The sequence below is a fragment of the Apteryx mantelli genome, chromosome 6 (assembly GCF_036417845.1).
Source record: "Apteryx mantelli isolate bAptMan1 chromosome 6, bAptMan1.hap1, whole genome shotgun sequence".
NCBI lineage: Eukaryota > Metazoa > Chordata > Aves > Apterygiformes > Apterygidae > Apteryx > Apteryx mantelli.
In genome coordinates, this window is record NC_089983.1 from 23,276,886 (window position 1) to 23,298,921 (window position 22,036).

Genomic DNA, 22,036 nt, shown 5'->3' on the forward strand with positions numbered 1-22,036 from the left:
CAACGTATCAGAAAGCTCCAAGAGGAGTGAATGACCCCTGAATGACTAAATTCTGGATGACCAAATATTTTTCTAGGTTCTCCTTTCAAAGACCCCATCCTTAAGACTGACACTTCAAGATCCCCAGCCAGATACCATAAAGACAGCAGCTAACAAACCACAGGGGATACTTGGAGTGAGAGCTATGCAGGAAAGACAGCCTTCCCAAACATCTAGCTCAAGATTAGATTCAGCAAAAGTAAAATTCCAAAAGCTCTTCATAGACTACTCAACCACAATGATTCTGCCGCAATAGTTAATTATAATTTATACAACAACGTAAATGAAGGCAGTGCTTTACAAAAGGACTAAGGTAACTTTTTCTGTTTTTCTTAATTCAACTATAGGTACTGAGGAAAGGAACAATTAATGTCTGCACTTAAATATGTTCCACAATTACATACTTGAAAAATCCAGATCATAAAGCTACGTACTGAGTTTTGTAAAATCCACAACACAGCTTCAGGAATCAAATTTTACAAATCCTGCTGTACAAAAGGCACTCAGCACAATACCAGCGTGAAAGGCTTTGTTTTGGACAGTGAAGTCTCAGTTAATGTTCTTGGATGACATTCTAGGTTGGCATAAACCCACTAGAGGGTAATGGGGCTGCAACATATATGACTAGGATATACAACTCAGGAAAATACACAGGTCCTATCTGCAGTGAGTCTACTACCTGCCTCATCATCTAAGCACTGATGAACTCATCTCTAGTGGAAGGGGAAAACCCCAGGCTCACATACAGAGGGCTCTTCTCCATGAGGAAGTTAGCGAAGAGGCAGGGACTCGCAACACTGACCATGCTGGGTACCTAGTGTGGATGCTGATATTTGTATCCCAGACCTCCTAAAAAATCAGTGTAAAGAAATCAGCGACCCTCTGAGGCCCAGTCAGCATCTAAATACTATTTTCAAGAAAATACTATTTTGAAGAAAATTTGACCATTACTTTTTTTAAAACCTCTTTTTCCAGTTTTGGAGGCTCTCTTTTGTACTTTTGGTTACAATCCTCAAGAAATGAAATGAACATTAATTAAAAAACATACTTTTGTGACTTTCAGTCCTGAGGCCTTGAAAAACAAACGACCATGGACAGTGATTTCCATTTTCTTTATTTTTCAGTGCCTAGTTTACATGACCTTCTGGAGGACTTACTCTCAATATCCACATTAATAGTGGCAGTGCCTAAACATCTATACTTACAGAATATGAGTGGTAAGTTCTCTATACACATAAAGTATACTGTTATTACTGGCAAGAGCCTCAAACGTAGCATAAGTTTTGGATTATAGCATTTTGCTGGGGTAGGATACATGTGGGTTGTCTACAGCAAAATATCAAATTCATCTTGAAAATGCTTTTTGATAAGGTACTTGCTATTATTAAGGTTTCCAGGTTATGTGCAATTTCTTACAAGGAAATAGTTTCAGTCTATTGTGTTCTTTATATAGCTATAACTGTTATTATTTTATCTGCCACTGAACTATCTCCTACGTCTGTTTGGTGAAAAAGAAAGGTTATTTACTGCTTCTAAAACATCCATAAAGGCTGTATGTAATTGAAGATACATGGAGTCTAGTTCACTGTACAAACCTTTGCTTCTGTCACTTCCTTAAGTCTATCATGCCCTTAAGACTGAAATCTAGAAATTACTGTTGAAAAAAGCTGATTTTTAACTCATGGATCCCCTGCTAATTCAGCCAGTTGTGAAGTAGTGCAGGACTTGTGCCTGAGGCCATGGTTTGATGCAACAGTAAATCCAACTTGAATTCCTATTACTAGATGAAAAACAGCACGGCTGCTCAAAGCAAAGTGCTGATCCAATATAAACTAACTTTGCCAAATCATATATGTTCCAAAAATGTCAATGGATTAGCTTTGTAACACCAGGCTTTATGCTTATTCAGGTATCATTTGTCCTCCTGCAGCCAGCATAAAGAGAGCATAAACTTCACACTGCATGGTCCAGCTTAGAAATGTAATCACGTGATCATATTTGGTTCATGTCAAATTGTATCATTAGGGGAATCAAATAGTGTGAAGATCTAGTATTAATCACCCTAAAAAAAAGGATTCCAGATTGTAGTGTCTTAGACAATTAAAACCTCTAGCACCAAGCTTGTCTTTAGTAGAAGAATATACACTGTTGTTACTGAAGCTAGATAACTTAAATCATTTGATAATTCCATCAAGGCTGTAATATGTAGATACCCCAAGTAATGTATTTTGTAAAACTGCTCTTTTTCCACTGCCAAAAGCCCCATTAACTACGTTTATTGCTATAATAGCTCAACTTTACTTTCCTATTTGTATTCGCATTAATTCTTAGGACCTTTTTTGCTACTGTTAGCAATTTCCGTCCATTTTCCATAGCAAACATACCCAATTCATGGAGGCAGAATTCCTGCAATTTTTCTTTTGAAAAATAACTATCCCCAGAATGTAGTTTGATAAACTGCAACAAGAAATACTGAAGTTAAGCCAGGTAACAAAACTTGTTAGATCAGATTTTGTCCATGCTCTCAACAGAGAAGTTGTAAATAAACATAACACTGCCCAGGCAATACACAGAAAATTTATCAAACATGACTTGTTCTTGAAAAAAGAGAAATCACAGGACTCAAAAGCATGAATAAAGCTCTTGCTAAACACTAGATTTGTTTTTAAATATCTTGAAATCTGCATAGATTTCCCTTCCATATGCAAACACTACAAAAATTATCTTTTTACATACTCCTTATTAAAAACCAAACAAACTAGGTTAGTGAGTAAAGGAAAACATTTCCTGCTACTTCAATATGTGTTCACAATAACACATTCATAATTTAGGGTAAAATAAAAGACCAGTTCTTGTGTCTTCTTGTCATCACAACTGAAACACTAGTAGCACTCATGGCAAAATGGGTGCTATTTTCTTGCTATCAGTATAAACCTCAATTTGTACTAAGGCCAAATCATTTTGTCACTTAAAGAAATTTGTCTGCCAGGTATACTGTTCACATTTTCCTTCCACTCAAAATTACTTATTGAGGTACCTGTACTTAGCAAACAAGGCAATTTCTGCATTTCCTTCCATGAGGGAGGATCCTTCTCAACTCCCCAACATAAATAAAACTCTTTTGGGATACATGCATATTTTTTTCTTTGGTATGTTACAGGCTCCATATTGATAGTAGCAATCCCTACTGGAAGAATCACACAGTACCTGAGGAAGCATAGTTTAAGTTGCCTGCCCACAGATACACAAAATCTACCAAAGGCAAAGAGATGAGAGCACTGGCTGATGTTGCTGTAAAGTGTTATAATTTATGAGGACAATAATGGGACAATTCAAATCCATGCAGAAGAAAATATTTAGACATCTATGGTCTATTTAAAAGTTCATATAATTACCTTCACAGTACTTACAATTATCATTAATTTTATTCTGAAAACTATCTATGGTCCTTATTACTGTACACTCTGATTGTTTTATATTCTTTAACAGGTGTGTCATCAAAACCTCTGTGATAAGATGAAATTACACCCATTCTGAAGATGGAAAACTGAGGCACTCAGACACAAGATGATTTATCCAATGTCATACTGAAAATCTGGGCCATGGAGCATGACTAGAAGGTAAATCTCCCAAATCGAAGGCCATCAACCTACCCAATGGCCTGAGATTACACTATTAGTATCTCATTCAATAGTTCTAATGCATCCACATATCATCAGTCACCTCCATCATGCACTGCAAAATTTTCATGTCAAAAAGTTAAATGACATTGAGAAATGCAGTTTGGGATTTCCTACGAATATCTTCAATGTCACTTTTTATGTCAACAAAGAAATCTATTATTCCCAAAGCCCTTTACATATACACTTGAGACTGAGGGAGATCAGTTAAAACAATCAGTCTCACTAAATGCATCTAATTAATCTAAAAATACAACTGGCTTTAAAAAAGTAATCAACTTATGAACAATAACTGGGCAATTTTCAACAGCCTGCCAGTCAATTAAAGCTGTTAATGAAGTCCCCAGTTATCTGTCTAAACAAAATGCCTAAATTTTAGGCAATAAGAAATACGTAATAATTAAAAAATCTTTCATCACCCTTTGCGGATTATGTTTTATTTTTTAAGAAGCATATATTCGGCTAAAATTTCAAAAGAACTCTACCAATAAACAGTGTTTTTCAACACAGAAGACACATTACTTCACTAGAGAACCATCACAGACTAACAATTCAAGCCTAAAGCAGACTCAATGATTAAATGAGCACATGGTGTTAGTGTTGTGGAGATGCTTTTCTTCTATATCATAAAGGGAGAAAGTGCAATTTAGTGAACACAGTTTATTCAGGGACTTCATGAAGGATCAAGAAAGACAGCATTGCTGGTAAATCGCTTTCACTAAAATGCAAGCACATCCACCTGTCAAGGCGATGAACACCCAAAGCTCTTGGTGTTTGCACAAGGGAACCTCTTCCTCCTAGGACATACAGAATTAGGCTTCTTTGGTACTTCACAGGAATGTAGCTAAAAGTTGCCTTTTTCCTCCCTCTAACAAGCAGCTTTTAACTTCAGCAACAAAGTTACAGCTTGGCCACATGGAAAGAGAGAAAAGTTAAGCTAAAATCGGCAAGTAAGGCAGCACTGCCCACATTAAAACACATTAATACTCTGAATGAGAAGCATCCACTTAGGGATTTAATGGTCTTTAACACATGCATATTAGTTTCATGCTTTTACTTGTTTCATACTAACTTCCCTGTAGCCATACTCTTAAATAGCAAGCACTGAATATTTCACCCTCAAAAGAACTTATTTTCCTCATCTAAGTCAATTCTCAGTTCAGTCTTCCTGGTCATCTAGAATACACTTTCTTTCAAATGTAATTCTATTATTCCTTTTAAATACTTCCTCTCTCTTGCCACCATTCATTTCCACATCAAAGACTTAGCAGGGATACAGCCTAACAAAACAGAAAAATGTCATGCCACAGTTCATTTTGTTGGATGGTTAACTTGAAGCCATAAAAGTCTGATGGAGATCTCTATGATTAGTAAAAGGCTAGATTTCTCAAAAATAGAATTGAACTTTCCCAGTTCATACACAAAGACATTCCTCACCTCCACCTATGCCTCAGTAGAGCTCATTAACTCAGTCTTTGTAATGGTAAAAGAAGCTTAATTAATTGTTTCTGGAAGACTTTTTAGGAGGAAGAGCTCATGCTTGTACAATGCAATCTTCAAAACAGGTAATTGCATAGGAATTTTGAAGAAAAGTCTTCCATCTTTTTTGAATCCACTTAAGTGTCAACTAGTTTAGCAGATACACAAAGTGATGGGAATTTCATCAATGCCTGACCTTCTCTACACCCTCAAAAATCTGCCTGTTACAGTTCTGCATTGCTGTTACAAGTCCCACATTGTATTTCATGAATGTTATTTGCATAATTGCTGACGCCACAATTAATATTACCTTTTTTGAGAAGTAATAGGTTTTTTTTCCCCCAAGATCTTAGTCACTGTAATCTACGTAATTAGTCTGTTTCTCCATCAAGAAAAAGGGAAAATAAAGAAAAAGGGAAAAGAAAAATTAAATGGCATCTACAGTGTCAGGACACTTCTTTTTGCTTCCTCTTCAAGTTTACTCTTTCTTTAATATTCTGACTGAATCCATGCAGCTAACAAGTTCATTACAGATCTTGAGATGAAGAAATTCAATAGCAGTCACTAGTATCCTTTTGGTTTTGGAGTACTATAGGTAGAACAGCTGCAAAGCAGACTAAGATTTTGCTTGCTGTAATCCCAAGATTGCGCTACCCCTGCTGGGACAGAAGAGGACAGGTAGCACTACAATCTGGAGCCCCACAGAAGTGACAGCTGGATTTATTTAAATGTGCTGCTACTTTCTCTACACTCGCAGCCTGCCACTCTGGGGATGGAAAAATGCAGGGGGGTTCCCAAGCATTCCACAAACCAGTGCAAGAGTGAACCCCACCTTAATCATCCTAGCAACAGAGCAGTACGAATGCCTCTTTTAACACATACATTAAAATACATTTGCAATCAGATTGAATTATGTTCATAAATTCAGATTCAGCTGCTACAGGTGACTAACTTGATGGAAGAAAAGAACATCAAAGGTGATGACAGAGGTGCTGACGACTGGCAAACATAGCCATAGTGTGTTTGGGGCCTGGTTCATTCATGAGAATAACTTCAGTTTACACTAGGCACGTCATTTGGGTGGATCTGGTCTACAGAGCCATGCCACCAGCCTCTCAAATGATTCTGAGTGGCTCATAAAGCCACACTCCTGTGACTAGCTCCCAACCCCAGTTCACGTTCCATTTCAGACACCAGTATGACTGATTCGAGGAAGTTCTCTAAAATCAGTGCCTGCTACCAAGAAGATCCAACAGTCCTAGCTTAAACAGTTACAGGAATTACTTTTTTGTTTGCAGCTCTTAAATTTTATAATGAAAGAGGAGAGAAACTGCAGGTAGTTCTTGAATTAGAAAGGGCTATACTCGCTCACAGAAGCCTGAGTTACAGTCACTAAATGACAACCTTTTAGCCACTTTAATAAGACTTATAAAAACACTGAATCTGAGACTGAACTCTCAGGCTACCTCACTGTTTCTTGAAGTTCATTACCATCAAAAACAGATGCAGAAATGCCATGTCAAGTCAAACTCTATTTATGTGTTACGCTGAAGTCTATGCCAAGAGCAGCTTCTTGGCTTTTAAACATTCGGGTTGTTGGACTGACATTTGTCTCTAATATGAGAAACTCCCTCAGTCTTTGAGGCAAGACACTAAGCAAGAGCCTAAAGTAGCAGATACAGATGCTCTGAAGTGCCCTTTGTCACTTCAACACTTCCTTTCTGAAAGCCAAAAAAATGGAGTGCTTGAGAGCTGTCAAAGCAGCAATAAATTTTAAAGTGAATTTAGTGTTTAAAGTGGGCAGACTGACAGTATTTGAAAAGGAAGTGTTCTGTTTCTCCATTTAAGACATACAGCATGAGTGTATTCGGCAGGCTTCCCTCTCCTTAGCAGTTAGTCTGCTTTTACTACTGACCTGGTAGGGATATAATCTCCAAAAGACTTTCAAATGTGCAAAGGAATAGGATTTCTATCACTTCCACTTACTCAGTATACAGCTGTAAGCAACAGAAGTTTTACTTCATGTCAGTACAGATGACTTCTCAAGTCTGGCTCCCTTCAGAACATAGCTGTGATGACCAGATAACTTTTATCACTAGCTACTTCATCTGAACTGAAAAAAATTAACTGTTTTGAAAGGGCATGAATCTGGTTAGCCAAAAAACAAGAACCCTGCTCTATGCAGTGGTGTAATATTCAGAAGGCCTGTCTTTTATCTTGTTCCCACATTATTGGTTAATAAAACTTCCAGTGTTGAGGACTGATTAAATAAGATTTACACTTTTTCACAAGACCTCATGGTTTGAAATGATCAGCAAAGCTCTGGCTGTGGCCTTTACACTATGGTTAAAGCAAAATAATGACAAGTTTTGCATTCAGAGCAGTGCATGAGTTTATCACCAGTGACAATTTTTTATATTTTTTATCTAATATTACATTGATTTTTTAACTTTGTATTTTTAATCACTAAAATAATTCTGCAAATAAGCTTCTGCTTATATGAATATGTAAAGCAAATCTCTGGGGAATGACACACACCAGCAGACCCAGGAGCAAGGTGACAGATGCTGTTCCGCGACCGACTCAGCCTGACACAATCAGCCCCATGCTTACTCCTACCCCTTCCCGCACACTCCTGGCCCTCCCTTGACACCAGCAGTCGTGCTTGTAAAGTTGCAGAATAAATTGTTTTGTGGTACTGAGCAGGTTGAAAACTAACCAACAAAAAGTGATTGCTTTTAGGCTGGCTCAGCTCCTTGAACTAGTTTGCTGCAGACTTGCACAAATAACAGCACCAGCACAAAAAAGGGAGCAGGAAGCTGCAGCTGTGGGGCTGCAGCAACTCCAACTTAGATTGGCTTAAAATGTGGGGGAATTATACTCTGAGAGTGCACTTCTAGATCAGCAATGTCCTCTTTATATAACTAGAGGCACAGGATAGTCTCTGTCTTTTTTCCCATTCTACTCTTTGTCTATTTGTTATGTAAGATGTATAGTTACCAAAGATTATGAGCACTGTTCTGTACCAGCTATAAGGTAGACTTGATTTAGGTGCTAGAATATTAGAGAGCTATTGCTAATGAACAGGGAAATACTCCTCCAACACTGTACATTTCACTAGTTGAGTATCACAGTCTGGAGAGTTCAAAATAAAAGCAGCTGAGGATAACAATGTGTTCTGCATCATGCAGAATTTGAGACAACTGAGGCAACATATGGTATAGAGCATATATAAATGTAACTTGTGTATTAAAAGCATTAAAAAACCCTGTCAATATGAGTTTTAATTCCAAAAGCATAGCAATTCAAAGGACTCAAGAAAGCATTGTGCATAAAAATACATGGAAATCAATGTCTAATTTAAAAGTTTATTTTACAATAAAAAGTGTAGTACATTGAAGAAAAATATGAAAATAATAATCATTCCAGAAAAAAATCAATAAACATCTTCTACTAAATGAAACAAGTCTCACTCAGTAAAATTTGTTTATTGAAAAACCAGCTCCATCCCAACTGTAACTCCCTCTAACAATGTTAATTTAACGAATAACTCTTCCAAATTAATGTTCGTTGTGGAGAGAGCTGTAGCATATCAAACAGAATTTGTTTGAGTTAGGCTTGGAAGCAGGGCTTTATAAACCTTCTCTAAGACAGCTGACAGCCAAAGCAAAGCAGTAAGGATGAGCTAAGAAATTAGTGATCCACACCGAGCTCTGCTATAGACCTTGGATAACCGATACATATGGACTAAGATGTGCTGCAGCTGCATTCCCCCTTTGTCACTTCTTGCTGTTTGGAACCATAATTAAACAGACACGTTATTGCCCGCTGCCCACCCTGAGGCTGATCAAGGCAGCTGTTAAAAAAGCAGCAGTTGGCTTCCTGCACGAGGACCCAGCGACTCCGAACCTGGGCAAAGCAGGAGCACAGGGAGGCCACAGCACGCGGTGGGTGTGCTGAAGCCTGCTGCTCACCGGGTGAGGTCGCAGCACCGGTTGCACTGCACTCAGGTGTTAGACACAGCTACAGTGGAGACTGCCGAATGGATGTAATCTCAAGAATAAAAGGTTCAGGCTGTGCAGGTTTTTTATTTGAGACTGTAAGCATGACTTGTATGTACTGTTGCAAAATTCATCAGGTTATATTCAAATTGAGTATAGGCTCTTCTAACATGTCCTAATACTATATATTGATATATAACCCTGCTTCCTTAGTATTTTCAGTCAGTCACATAATGTTATGTTATGTTATTAACCACATATTTGCTCACATTTGCAATCTAGGGAAAATAAAGCTCTCTTTTTGCTGAAAATGCCTAAATTTAAAGTTTGTGCAGCATTACTAGGAATATTAACTTAAGACAGATTGCTTGCTCTTTGTACTTAACAGATTAAGAGCTGAAAGGATAAAAATTTTTACTAGTAGTTAGCCTGCTGGGACTGGTTCCCAGCTTTCAGATGATCAAATATTACAAAATGTTTATACAATTAATGTATCATTTTGATCTTAAGCCTTTTCACTGTAGCTCTCTAAGACAAGATCAATATTCTGTTTTACAGACAGAATAGTAAACATAACAGAGAAATGACTTGCTAGAAGTTATTCTATAAATAAGGGACACAACTGGATACAGAAACAAAATCTCCTGAGTCTCAGACATGAAACCAAAGCACCAGGTCTCAGTGATTACCACTTAATGATTGAAGGTTCATTAAAATCCCCTCCACTGTTCATACACTTGAGTTTCAAAAACCACACAAACACACATTATTCTACAGTCGTGGTGTAGAATAAAATTGTGCCCCCAAGAGACAATTAACAAAACAAATCCAAAAGGAAAGTTTTCTTTCTTGTTTATTGTAATTTAAATTCCATATTCAATGGATAGCTCTATAATATTCTAAAATTCTTTTAATTTAAAAGTGCTGGAAAATACCAGTAGTAGAAGTAGTAGTAATAATAATAGTAATAATTATTAATAATATTAATATAGTAATATTATTAATTATATAGTATGTAGGATATATTAATAATAATTATTATTATATCTAATTCTGTGGCCTGGTTCCGCATTCTTTGTGCCCAGGAGCACTGCTGCACTCCCCAGCTAATGCTGCTTGCCAGGCGCAGAGGGCTCACCCCAGTGCCGAGCAGCGCAGGCATTCTGGGCCGGGCAGGGGGAAGGAACTGCCGCCGGTTGCACCCCAGCAATTCCCAGCTGTCCCGCAGTCCCCAAGGGACCGCAGCAGGCTGCTGCAGGTTCAAGTGGCAGATTGGCTCAGAATGGCAAAGTCATAAACAGCCCCTTGACAGTTTGCTCCCTCTCCCCCACTTGCTAAGCAAGTATCACCAGAGGAGACAATACCGAAAATGGAAAGGTGCTGGGCAATTTTTTTTAAAGGAGGTAGTTTTCAACAAAGTACCCAAAGAATCTTCTATAGCCCATTGATAATTTGCGAACACAAAGATCTAGCTTTTCAGAGTTATATTTCATCTCCCTCCTGCTCCCCCTCTAATTCAAGAAGCAGCAGTAGCTTTCACAGAGCAGAACTCCATAGGAGCTGGAAGCTAATTACCAGATGTCTAGGAAATTTTTCCAATCTGCACAACTCCATCCAGTTTGTAATGCTTAACATCAGCTCTTTGGAACCTTTTCATCCTTATTTTCTTGTAACAAATTTTCAACAAACCAGGAGAACTTTGTTCTCTCCTAATAAAACAACCTAAAACATTAACAGTTCAGCATGAAACTAATGAATTAAATGTATTTTTCTGAAGATTTGAGCAAAACATACAGAGATTTCCAGATTTATGTGAAAATTTATTAATTCTTGAAACAGTGCTTTGGGCTATTTCTTTAAAATAACTTTAGAACTACAAAAATGAATACAAACAATGGTTGTAATTTATTTACATGTCTTGCCAAACATATGGCCAGTAAAAATGCTACACTTACTGAGGACAATTTAAATTAAAATCTTACAGGGGCTTGAAAAGAGAGTGGATGAAGTCAGATGTTTGTTCCGATGAAATTGTGCTTGACAGAAGTTCTGTCCACAAAATTTTACTCCAGATAACTGCTAATGGCAATGCAGAGCATGGAGCATTCATGTCTACAGTTACAGTAATGTAAATATTTTTCAATTGCCTTGTCTCTGGGGCATATAGTGACAAAGATGAAGAGTTACTCGGTTGAATATTACTGCTCCGTCAGTATTATTGGCATAGGAGACTGCGTCAGTTCTCCCTAATCTGTTTCAGTGGGATCCATAAAAAGTAGCTGTATGGATTTAGTATGAAGCAGGAATATGGACCCCATTCACGTGAGTGCTTTTGCTTGCAGAGTTGGGAAGGGTTCAGACCACCACAGAGGAAGGGTGGTAACATCGTCATTGGTACAGCTGATTGCAAGTGAGTGTCTGACAACGGGATGACTGTGCTAAGCAAGGAAGGATGACTCTAGACTATGCCCAACCAGCCCCAAGGGGTAGTCCTCAGAGGCCCAGGATTGCTCTAATTTACATCTAATGATATTATGCCTACTAAGACTGACACTGTGCTGTATGTCTGTTGTCTCCTTGGAACACGTTCAGCCCAGGGCTGAAAGGAATTAGTGCCACAGCTTTTTGCTAGCTTTAAAGCAGGAATCTCCCCTTTAACATCAAAGGTGCTTTATTTGAACCTCTTTGGCTAAAAGAAACAAAGCAAGAACTTTCCCCTAGGGCAAAACATCTAGACTACTGGATTTCATATGTTCTGGAAAGATTTTGTCATGACCAAATCTGGAAGAAGTACCTTAGTTTTTTTTATTTTGTACAAATTCTGTCTTGTGTATGTAGAAGTATATACCCTTCTGAGCATTCAGTTTTAAATGCATGCATTTTGGATAATAAGCCTAATGCACACTGCACTTTCTGGCAGTTGAAAATCATCTGCTACAAGCAGTATCTTTCTCAAGTAAATACTAAATTAAGTAGCTAAAATATTGTTCTCAGCACAGTATATTCACAAAAACATTCAGAAGACATCAAGTTTATAGCAACTGCCACTATCGGAGGAATGGTATCCCCCAAACCAACTAACACTTAATGACAATCTTCATTTGAGCTGCTATTGCTAGCAAACACCAGTATTAACTACAAAACCTCTTTTGCTGAAAAGAGTGCAAAACTTATAATTAGTGAAAGGCCCAACATATTGGCAATGACCTGGCTCTCTGAAAAGGTTTAGAAATTTATGTTTTTATATAATTTTAAGCACTTACTTTGGTTAAAAAATGACAAAACATGATAAGATTGCATTTAGTAAAGCAAATAATTAATGTGTAAAGAAAAAACAGGACAAATTCATCTTTAAAGATTCACCATTCATCTACAAGGAAGGTTTTGCTGGCCTAAATCATGTGAACATAAAAAGCCCAGAACTACCTTAAAAAAGGACTGAAACAAGTAAGACGTGCTTGGTTTTACTTAAAACTTCACACAGTTAAATAAACTACAAACACTTTCTGAGACTTCATTGCAGACCTTCCTTTCAATAAGTTTTCCTCTTTTTTTCCACATCTAGAAAAAAAAAAACAAAACAGCAAGAGGAAACCCAAAGAATGAGAGAGGATAAAGGAAGGAAATATTTGAAAAGAGAACAGATTTACATACTTTTCTTTCCTTCCTCATCTCTTTGTAGGAGAAAAGGAAGAACAAGGAGAACTTTCCCCAAATTAAAAAAAAATTCTTGTTTCAACACCACAATGTGGGAATTTCCCCTATAAAAAATAAATCCCAAATTACAGCTGCAGAGCTAATTTTTTGGCAGGAAACATGTAGGACAAGGTTTGACTAGTTGAAGCTACCCATATATGTCAGTTTAAGTTGATCAAAAATGTTTCATCCCAATTAAAGGCCCTGGTGGCTCTTTCCCTCTCCTGCCTCCCTTGCCTCAGCCAGCTCTTTCTGCTGCTGAGCCCACATGCCGGGGACCCATGCCCGGGGAGTCCGCTAGACCAGTGCCCTTTCCGAGCCACAGGACAGTGTATGCAATCCTGAAAGCCCTGCCTGGTGCTACGGGTCCTGCTCATTTGCTCAAAAGGTAGTCTCTTCTGTGCTGTAGTAGTCAGTAATAGTTACCTCGGCTTCCCCAGAATAAAAAGACAGAATATTATTAAACCTGGGTCTTTGTTTGTGGAGACAAGCTACAGCCTAAATATCAACACTGAAATATTCCATGATTTAAATTAAGGAACACTAAGTTTCTCCTCCTCTGCGATTGCAGAGGTGGGATTTTTTTCCCTCTAGATCTAGCCATAAAAACTGGAGATTCTTAATCAAATTCTATTGTTCCGTGAGTATCACCTCAATTTGCTATATCTAAAAACCTGACTGTTCGTGACTATAGTGACAAGGTACTTCTGATATCTTCCTTACAGTTCAGCTGACACAGTATTTGAACATAAAAAGCTCAATGAGTACATCAGCTTTTGAGCAATGACCAATTCCAGTCAGCTTTTAGAGACAGATATGGCTTCTTGCTATGTTTTCTATATGAATCAGTGTCACACGTTAAACCAGTTATTTTCCAAAGCCAGGATTCAAGTTCAGTTTGTCAAAAAAGTGACCTGTTTTCACTAAGGATAGTCTTTATACATATTTACATTCAGAAGAATCATTAGCTTAATTGCTTTAATTTGACTTTTGCAGGAGAAGGCAAAGTCTATTTAAAAATCTTATTTCTCTTTCATTAAATATTTCCTTGGGAATTCCAAATGCCTCTAGATTATATTCTGCAACACTAACCCAGTTCTCTGAAATCAGAAGTTAACATAGCACACATCAGATGTCTAACAATGTTCATTAAATGGTATCCCTGTTCTGTTTATTCTTTCTGGCTATAGCCTAAAATGTCACTGAACTGATCTACTACTAAAATAGAAGCAAGATCAATGTAGTTACTAATGGCCATTAAATTACCATCTTATCACACATATAATGATGACCCCGTATTACTCTTCAGTCACCAACTATGTTAGATTCAATGTGATAACTTCTTTTTGTTGCCCAAAAAGAAACAGAAGGGAGATGCATCATTAATTGAGTTGTTTTAACTATCCAAAATGTCACAATGCATCATTAACTGTAGGTGCCTATGTGACAGTCTTCACATTACGAATGTTGTCTAAAATCCACTTGAAAGGAACTGTTTTTTCACTAACTTCACAGACTTCAAAATCAGGTCTGGAGGTAAAAGTGTAAAAGCACTGGACTCCAAGTTGACTTTTGCTGGGACTGAGGGACTGAAAGTACTCTTGAAATGGAACCTTGGCTCTGAAATAATTTGTACGCTTAAAAAAAACTCGTATGTGTTCCTACTGTGAATGAGAGAAATGACTGTGTTGACTTGGGGACAGATATGCCAGAGGATTATGGTTTCACGAAGCTCCCATTACAAGCTCCCAATTTGGCAGGCACCGTATGACACAATCCCTCCATCAGCAGCATGGCCATATCTCTCAAAGAACAAAATTCAGTGAGAGAAGACCGGACAGCTCTACCACATGCTACACTCCTTGTGCCTTCAGAAGAAAGGAAGCAAAAGGTAACATTTGTTAGAAGGAATTCAGGATAATAATGTACAACAGTTACCCCCTTTTACAGAAATAAAATTACACTACATGAAAGAAAGTGCCACTCCTGAACTATGTGAATGTGTGCACTTAAGGCCTATGTGGAAATGCCATATGTGAGCCAAAAGCGTAATGCTAAAGCAGCAGAAGTGCTTTTCCAGTCAGACCAATAAACTATTCAAAATAAAATTTAGGAAGGGAAATAATGCAAAATCTGGTACCATTCTGCTACTGAGAATCTATGCTGATGTGATGACACCACTAATTTTTGACTATTTCTATATGCTTTTCGTATATTCAGTGGAAACAATCGCTGCTGTCAGCTCTACCGAGCCCACCCTAAGTCTTTGTGTATTAAAGATAAAAAATGACTTACACTGTCTTCCTCTAGGGCATTTGGCTCTCCATGCTATCTTGAATACCCTGCACACTTAAGAGTGCTTCTTTTCTTTAAATATTAACGCATATCAGGCATTATTAAGGCAATTTTATGAGAGTGGCTTTGTGAAAGTATCTTCTAACATGCTCTACAACAATCAATCTAGAATGCTGCCACGTGTCTCTAAAACACTTCAGAGTAGAGAAGCTTCCTTTAAAGAACTACCCCAGTGAGGCATCAACCACCAAGCATGACCTCATTGACCACTGACTCATCCAAGTCAAGACAGAAGATGCAATCCACCTTTAATACAAGGCACTAAACCACTGAAGGTATAAAGACAGTGATTAGCAATGTGAACTGGAGCATTATGTTGATACAGAGAGCATCCATGTCTCAGGTATCTCATCCTTAAAAATCTTTAAGGTTTTAAAGGTCAAGTGCCACCTAAAATCCATCTAAAAGCCGGGAGGCAATTCTGTTGGCACCCCCAAGAACGTGCTGCCTAACAGGCACAGACTGGATTTCAGTTTCTGAATGGCCTCCGGGCACAGCTCCAAGCGAGGGCTGTCACAGAGACAAGTCACAAGGTGAAGCAGGTACAGATAAGGGCCACCTCCAAAACAATAGGCTACACTCAGTACACCAAGTACAAACAAACCAAACATAACTGTCTATTGGACATCAAAAATCATCCGACAAAAATAAATACCTGCCTGACTTCTCTCTGCCTTTATATACTTGCTGTTTGATTGATTTTGCCAAGTTAGGTCCAGAACACTAATGTACTGCTACTGCAGTCTGGCATGAATGTTCATGCATACTCTCCTCCTAGTTCAAATTTTCAAACTCTTCTTCTACACCCTTCCCACTGCATTCACGGCCTTCTCAACCTCCCTTCAGAAATGCAAGGAAAAGAAATATCTTCTGCTAAAATGCCAACTGTCAGAGAGACCACAGTTCTCCCAGAATGTGCTGATATTTGCTCCACCTCTTTCCCTCCGTCTGGCCCAGGCGAAGGAACCCATCCAATCTCAGAAATAGGTTCTTCCTTTTCCCTTGAGCATATCCCTAATACTTCTTCAAACTATTACTCTTCCTACAATGGTCTTCTTTTCCTTGAAAGTCTAATCTACTAAAGGGGGAAAATAGTGAATGTATTAATTACAAATGAGCTAGTTATGTGCTTCATGTCTATTGAAAATATTCATCAGATGATAGCAATATTTGAGTATCTTTCACCATCACTGATTCCAGCACAGACCCAATTATTCACCCATGGCAATTTAATCCTTTGATTGATATTCAAACTGGATAAAATTTTTACACAAAACTTTTCCTCAGCACATCTCTGTGAGAAAGCAGATAACTAGACAACCAGAAAATACTAAAAACTAGAATACTTTTTGTTTCTGGATTTTTAGTCCATTGACAGCAATGATCCTCTTTGTGCACAGTACAATACTTCTTAATTGGTTTATGTCTGTTGCATAATAATATAGTAATAATCTATCATGTTTTTACTATAAACTAATTTGAAAGAGTATGAAATACTGTCAGCAGGTGTTTTCATGTTGTTAACCTCAAACAACTATGCTGACACAAATCTGTTACAGTTACCTGAAATAGTTGTATCTGTTAAGAGTGTTTGTATTTCTACTGTCAAAATCTTTCTTCTTAAAACACTTTCTTTATAGAAAGCATAGTATATAATGTATATATAATATTTATATATATTATACATATTATATATTATATATATTTAATTTATATATAATATAGAGAGAGCCAAGCTCACAGTTAACATACCCTCTGAATTGATTATTAGGAAAACCGTTCTATTACTGCAGTGAATTACATGTTACATGATTATTAACTACATTTGTAAAGAAAAAAAGTCTTGGAGAATAATATTTTTACAGAAAAGATTTCAAAGTCAAGTTAATGCCAAACTGTTATAACATAAAAATGGTGCAAATACAGAAGAAAAAATAAATCAGGATGTATTAAATGTGCATGTAAAAGTAGGGAAAAGTAAGACAATCAATTTTAGAAACAAAGAGTTTAAGGAAACTGTACAGTATAGGAAGGTTACAGATGTACATACAATTTTAGAGATATTGCAAGAATTCTATTTGAAATTAATATAAAATATGCATGTACATAAAGATTAAGATTTGCAGTTGTTTGACACTTGGACATTTGTGAAGTTACCCAAGAAGAAGCAACATTCTTTCTTAATTTAGAATCCTGAGTATAAATTTTTTGTAAGAAAGATGAAAAATTGTAAGGCATTAAAAAACGCTGATTCTTCACAGTAAATTCTCAGCCAAACACACAGGCAGTGTGCTTGCTTGCCTCCTTTTATTCCCCTGACCATTATATTGTATGTGCTTGTCACAAACAAAATTGTTTTCCTGCCTCTTCCCTTTCTTTCAGCTACACGATAGTTACTATGCTGTAACTTGCAGCTAAATTAGGCACTTGTTTGTCCAAAGATCTTGAGACAACAGGTATCCATACTCAAATAATCAATTACCCACGAAAAAGACAGCAGATTAAATAATTTATTCTGCAGATCCACAAGATTGAGAATGCTGTTATCTGTAAAGAAATAATCTCATCTTTCTTCTATTTCAATAAATAAAATGGTCTATTTCTTTTTTAAAATTTGGAACAAGAACAACAGAAAATAAACAGCCACCTTCTTACGGTACATTTGCTTTCCTCAGATTTAGTTTTTTTGAGTAGGTTTAGTTTTGTAGCTGAGGGCACAGCTTCAAAATATATTTCTATTCCTGAAGAAGACAAAAAGTGATTTCAGCAACAGCAAGACTAATCCTAAACCAACTCTCCTTGATGGACAAAGGAATTTATGAGTTTGAGCTTGGATATTGTAGTGTCACAGCACAGAAATACTCACAGAAAAGCCATTGGCAAAAGCGCCCCCAAGAAGTTAAAACCTGTAAAAAAAACTTGGGTATTTCTGAACAGTTACAGAATTGTTAGAATCCTTCAAGAACGATCACATTTCAATAGGAGAAATGAACAACTGGTAAGAAGCAAGAGCAGAAGAAAAACTTCACCAGTGCATGGTGAACACACATAATATGGACATATATTAAAGCTGCTTTTCACAAAACTCAGCCCAGCATTGCCAAGCTACCCTGCTCTGGGGATATCTACCATGTCAGAAGCGGAGAAAGGCCTAAGCTGTCTTTGTCTGTGATGACTCCATAAAGGAAGTCCTGGGACAAGCCAACTCTCGTCTGGATACAGAATCAGCCCATTTCCCCTCATGCCTTAAGATACTTAATGCTGACAATAACTTAAGCTACGTATATGGCCTTTAATAACGCAGGGCTCTGCCAGCTTGGCAGGCTCATTGCTGTGCCCCACTCTCACTTCAAAGTCAAATTCAGACTTCAACAGGGCCTGTGTATGTTGTATCATACCTTCCTTGGAAACACCAAAAATAACTCTACTGCGATAAGGAGTAATTTGTTTATTAGAAAAAGTAAAGCACATTGTGTTAATAGACTCACTGCTACAAAAACAATTATAATGAAAGAAAGGCCCTTACAAAGGAGTCTAAAGCAAGAAGTATCTGGCTGTAAAAGGGAGCTGTCCTATTCCCTCATCTTTGAGAACCTACGTCTTACTATATTAAACAAAAGGACTGACAACATGCCCTATATGAAAACTATATCAATTTCAGATCAGACGTACCCATTGGCCGGGAAGTTACAGGCATTTTTGGTCAGTCTGACAGAAATACCTCAAACTTTCAAGGAACACAGCAACAAGAGAAACAAAGTCTGAAATAATAACTCCAAGATAATATTCAGCTTTTTCTCTGTATGTTGATACAATATTAACTTTTGAAGCCTAATTGTGATCACTGAAATTTCAGTAAAATCACTCCACTGTTGAACAACAAACCAAAATATGTTATCATACAGGGATTTGTTCAGTGCAGCCAAGGATACACTTGGCACTTCCCATTCTTCTGTTCATTTCGGTAGCGTTGTTCCAGAACAAACACACATTCAAAACATTTAAATAATCTGGAACAGCTGGATGCAATCTTGATTCTTACTTGGAAGAGCAATGTTCAAAAGCATGTCCAAAAATGAATCAAAAGCCATGCAATCAGGTCCCAACTAGACAGGGAAATTCACGTTACTGTTCAGAAGCCATCAGCAGTGGGTTCCTGGAAACTGCTATAGGGGAGAGAGCCACTTTCAATGCACAGTATTATTGCAAGGGCTTAAAGAGACATATTTTATGTTGACTGAAATAACTTTAGAACTATCTTATGTAAAATGTATTACAGGGGGATTTTCTCCTCTCCTCTTTTTTTTTTACTTTGTCTTTACCTATTGATGTAAAGCCTGACAGAAAAATACCTAAACGTTAACTATCCTGGGTAGTTTTGTAAAGAATTCTCACAAATGCCAGTACAACAGGGAAGTCACAAAGTATGCAAAAGAGTTTAACTTTTGTAACAGGAAATAACCCTGGAAGTCACCCAGATCCTCAACTATGCTACTGTTCTTACGAGTTTTTAGTCCTGGTTCTCCTGAAGCAATCAAGACCAGCAGTAGCTTTCCACGACACTTGTCCTAGGCACGTCTAGCTGGCCAGGCACGACTACGCAGGGAGCCAGCTCGAGTCCCGGGGAGGCTCAGCAGCCTGTGCTGCCCTGGCTCACCTGCTCCCTGAGCACTAGCTTAGTTACTGCATTTAAAACCAGTTGTACGGCTTTGAGTTATGACGTGCCCAGCTCCTGAGAGCGGTACCAGACAGACACCACACTGGCTCTGTCACTTGCGCAGGAGCTAGCAGTTGAAGGATGACAGGAAAAACAAGAGAGCTTGAATGGATGAGTAGGTTCAGCTCTTGAGCTGTTAATAGCTTTTAGTTGCAAATCTCAGAAATGCAGGACAAGGAAGGAGAGAGGGAAGTAATGAAGACCAACGAAGACACAAAACTCCAGGCATTTTTCTATCAAAATGCTTTCAGGATAGAAGCTCCCCTGTCCCCAGTCTAGTGGTGGAGGTAGAAAAATACAAAAGTAAAGACTTAAACAAAGCTATTTTACTCTGTAACTTTTCACAGGACATGCAGGATAGGAATCTTTTATACTGGTATACCTATAGCTGGTATTGGAAATACTTTGCTAGCATTGGCTATGCACAGCATTATTAATCATACATCCATGTACTTAGTCCTTCTGACTAAACTCTGTTCTTGGCTAGTGTGGTCTGAAGCTTGACTAGTATCACTGAAGTTAATAGAGTTACTTTATCCCAATGCAATATTATATTTTTAGACATTAACAAGTGCTAGCAAGAGTTAATTTACTCAATTCGAAATTCATAAAAAGACAGCAACTTGTGCTTTTATCTATAATTATATATACAAAAATAAAGAATGCTTTAATGTATAGCTAATGAATTAATGGCTAGTGTAAAAAGAGGCAACAAAACTGAAAATGAAACAGACCTCTAGTGGTTTAGACAAAAATTGATGATGTAGCCTCATTTATTCAGATCAAATATTTATTTTACAGAAAAAATATACTTCTATGATCTCTTAGAATATGATATAAAATCTCTTCAGGTTAATTCACTGTTTTATAGAGCAAGGACAAAAACTGCAATCTTTTTATTTGGGTCTCTCGGTAAACAAACTAGATCCACAGATGCAGCTATGTTACTTATGCATATCACAATCAATGGCATATTGCTCTAGCAGTGCCCAAGCACACATTTCTCTAACAGTTAAATAATCTTTCCTGAAATAAACACATCTTTTCAGCTATCATATGCTATAAAACAGTTCAAGAACCTTGCAATAATCTTTTCATTAGTTTGAGATGCTTAAGCGTTCCAATATTGAAACATCCCATATAAGCCTTATGAGACAGGAAGAGTATAAATCCTACTTTCCCATTTCCTTAATGAAAATGCCTAATAAAAATGTAAACTAATTCTCTCAGCTGCCACTATCCTGTCTACTGGATGAAATCTTCCTTTATACCCTCATATATTTATCTAACTTTAAAGCTACAATATCAGTATGGCTGTTTGAGATTACTCATCCAATGTCACAAGCTGGCACTAGTTTCTTAACTTCTCTCACTTCTTTTTTTTTGTGTGTTTGTGTCTGAGTACAGATAGGATCACCTGCCCTGTTAGCAATCCATCCTCTTCATGTCAATATGCTAACAGCCTCACCAAAGTTCATCCTCCATCAACATGCCTCCTTGTCTTCCTCATGCAAGCAGATGCCGACTGTGCTCCTTCCTCAGTATTCTCTGCTGTTATCAGCTCAGTGGCCACTTCTGTCTCCTGTGCTGCTTACTCAGAAGCCCTTGCTCAGCCCTTGCCCTGAGTCCCTTGGTCCCTCACAGGAAGTGAGAGTTTCAGGCAAGCAACAATCTGATTGTCTAGCAGCAAAAGGAAGAGAGTGCAAATTTCAGTTCATTTTCATGCTTGACCTGGAAGCCAGCCAAAAATGCCATAAGTACCTCTGGACAATTTGAAAAGCTATCAGAAAACCCTGGAGCCTCCAGCTAAAAGCCAGGGGTAATAAAAGAGGTCCTAGAAACACTAGGATGATGCAGAAAAGCAAGTTGTCTGGAGAATGAGTCAGGAAATGAATGTAAGCAAGGACCTTTCTTGGATATGGCTGGCAATAACAGCTAACCACAGAGTCACACTGCCTGCATCTGGCTTCTTTCCGCCACCATTCGGCCAAATGCAGAATCACAAGGTTCTGTATTTCAAGGTGAAGAGGTACCAGGGTGGAAGCTGCTAGAAAGAGGATGTAGAAATT

General features: G+C 37.7%; 1 protein-coding gene and 1 long non-coding RNA gene across 2 annotated transcripts in view; one reads left to right on the forward strand and one right to left on the reverse strand.

The window, feature by feature from the left end:
* UBE2E3 (ubiquitin conjugating enzyme E2 E3) overlaps positions 1 to 22,036 on the reverse strand; it is a 64,412-nt gene that overhangs the window by 10,229 nt on the left and 32,147 nt on the right. The gene's annotated exons all lie outside the window — the stretch shown is intronic.
* LOC136992346 (uncharacterized) lies at positions 1,235 to 21,384 on the forward strand. Its single transcript, XR_010884552.1, has 3 exons — positions 1,235 to 1,256; positions 3,529 to 3,659; positions 21,375 to 21,384. It is a non-coding gene; the product is annotated as an uncharacterized lncRNA (long non-coding RNA).